This window comes from Callorhinus ursinus, unplaced genomic scaffold (assembly GCF_003265705.2).
Source record: "Callorhinus ursinus isolate GAN/ISIS: 27379988/994484 unplaced genomic scaffold, GSC_fseal_2.0 scaffold20, whole genome shotgun sequence".
NCBI classification, from domain to species: Eukaryota; Metazoa; Chordata; class Mammalia; order Carnivora; family Otariidae; genus Callorhinus; species Callorhinus ursinus.
The window spans coordinates 29,290,255-29,293,037 of record NW_027397082.1 but is presented as its reverse complement, the minus strand read 5'-3'; positions in this window follow the sequence as shown (position 1 = coordinate 29,293,037).

The following is a 2,783-nucleotide window of genomic DNA, read 5'->3' as shown; positions in this document are numbered from 1 at the left end:
CTATCAAGATATTAATTTTACTGATAACATTGCATAATCATAAGCCACTACTTCATATGATAGTGATTTTGAATTTTTTTAAAAAAAGATTTTATTTCTATATTTGACAGAGAGAGAGAGCACAAGCAGGGGGAGCTGCAGGCAGAGGGAGAAGCAGGCTCCCCGCTGAGCAGGGAGCCGGACTCAGGGCTTGATCCCAGGACCCCGGGATCATGACCTGAGCTAAAGGCAGATGCTTAACCAACTAAGCCACCCAGGCGCCCCCCTGATTTTGAGTATTTTATTATTTTTATTTATTTATTTATTTATTTATTTAAAGATTTTGTTTATTTCTTTGACAGAGAGACACAGTGAGAGAAGGAACACAAGGAGGGGGAGCGGGAGAGGGAGAAGCAGGCTTCCCGCCGAGCAGGGACCCCCATGCGGGGCTCGATCCCAGGACCCCGGGATCATGACCTGAGCCGAAGGCAGACGCCTAACGACTGAGCCACCCAGGCGCCCCCTGATTTTGAATATTTTAAATAAGAATCTGTAAAATTAGAATAATTTCTATGAGAAAGAATGGAAGTCTTACTTCTAGAGTGATTAACCCACTTTTTTTTTTAAGATTTTTATTTATTTATTATTTGAGAGCGAGAAAGAGAGACTGTGCACAAGCAGGGGGAGGGGCAGAAGGAGAGGGAGAGGGAGAAGCAGACTCCCTGTTTAGCAGGGAGCCGGACAGGGGTCCAGATCCTAGGACCCTGAGATCATGACCTGAAGGGAAGGCAGATCCCTAACCGAGTGAGCCACCCAGGAGCCCCTTAGCATGATTAACCCACTCTTCTAAAAACATTTTTACTGATAATTTAGAAAACTTACTTTTCGCTTTACAATTTATCATTGTTAATGTCTTGTAAAAGTTTTGGGTGCTGTCAAATTTGGGAAAACCTCTATGGAGTGTTTTTTATTCACGAGCAGTCAGAGTACAGGATGTTTCACATTTTCCTGTGCATTGACCAGTCTTCACCATACACTGCTGCCACCAAACCTCCAGAGGCCTTGAAGGGGCCCTGGGAGTGTGTGTGTGTGGCGGGGAGGGGCAGGGGCAGGTGAAGAGGGCCTTGGAGAGGGAGGATGAGGTCTGTGTGGAGCCTGGATAGTGTGTGTAGGAGGTCTGGCCGGTGTGTGTGTGCGGGGAGAGTGGAGGGATGAGGGGGTGGGGTGAGGGAGCAGGGTGTGTGTGTGTGTGGGGGGAGAGTCCAGTCGAGGGGAGGAGACGGGGGTGTGGGGGCACAGAGTAGGAGAGGCCTGGAAGCAGGGTCGTGGCCAGAGCTCGGGGGATCAGACTTGGGGTGGGGACTTGGGACCTGGGTGAAGGCCACCTGGGGGTGTGTGGGGAAGGGGCCTGGAAGGGCATTGGAGAGGAGGTTCAGGTGTGGAAGGACGCCCAAGTGTGGGTGGATTTGAGTGTGGGAGGGGGTCAGGCCCTGGGGTGGGGAGTTGTGTGCCAGCGTGCCCTGGACTTGGGGAGGGGGCCCGGATGTGGGCTGGCAGACATGAAGGTGGATCCCAGAGCAGGTGCAGTGGCTAGGATTGGGGGGGACAGAACTTTGAGGTCAGCTGGCTGTGGGAGGTATGGGGGAGGGAGTCTCTGGGTGTGGGCGGGGATCTGAGCCAGTGGGGCTGGTGGTGGAGTGTCCTCTGGCTGTAGGCAGAGCCCAGCTTGGGTGAGGTTGGGGGGTGGGACCCCAAGCTTAAGCTTCAGTAGCTCAGAAATGTTCCCATCAGGACTGATTTGGTGGAAGAAAACCCAGAAACAGTGTTAATATCCATTGCCCGGAGAAAGAAAATTATGGTACTTCGTGGGTTAGAACTTTCTTCAGCAGGGAAGAGAGTGGTTTAGTCATGGATTAGGGTAAATACCAGCGTATCACATGAAAAAAAGCTGTAGAAGAATGTCGTTTATATACAGTTCAAGACTGCATAGTAGTAAAACTATGAATAAAAGTACTGGACCAGATAATAATTTAAAAAGTAAATGCACGATTCGGACTGGGGTTGCCTCTGAAAAGCGAGGAACGGAGTGAGGCCATGTGTGTACAGGGAGGCTTCACCTGCCCCACTGATAATAAGTCTGTTAAACTGGGTACCACCTGTTTCACTGTTGTGCTTTGCGTTGTGCAAGAAAATCAAGCAGAGCCCGGGTGAAGCGTCGTTAGCACCTGGCAGAAGGCTGTGGGGGAGCAAAGGGACTGCTAATTTGAAGAAAGCCTTCCAGGTTTTTCATGGGAATGGTACAGCTGGTTTCTGAAATGGGAAGAGAGGGATTATTCTGAGGACCAGCAGCTGTTGTTCAGACAGCGTGGAATTGAGGAGGCATGGAGGGAATGTTCTGAGGATTAGCAGCCGTAGGCTGGGCAGGCCAGACCTTATGGAGAGGAACGACGAGGAAGAGGTAGGGGCTAAGTCGTGCGGAGGGATTAGAAGGCGCAGCTGAGGGCACGGGACATTTGAAAGCCCCAGTAGCCAAGTCTCCCATCTCAAGTCCTTTAGGGTCTCTCACGACATAAATTAGACACGACAGAGTCCCTGTGCCCATTTCACTGACAAGAAACTGAAGTTTGAGGAGATGAAGTGAACTTCCCAAGGCCAGTCTGACTCCGAAGTTCCTCGCCTTAACACTGTTCGGTACCACACTTTGCAATGTTAACTCATGGACTCCTCCCCACAGCACGATGAAGTTGACCCTATCAGTATTCTATTTTATAGTCCCTGCCCGTGTTCTGTGTTATAGTCAGCGA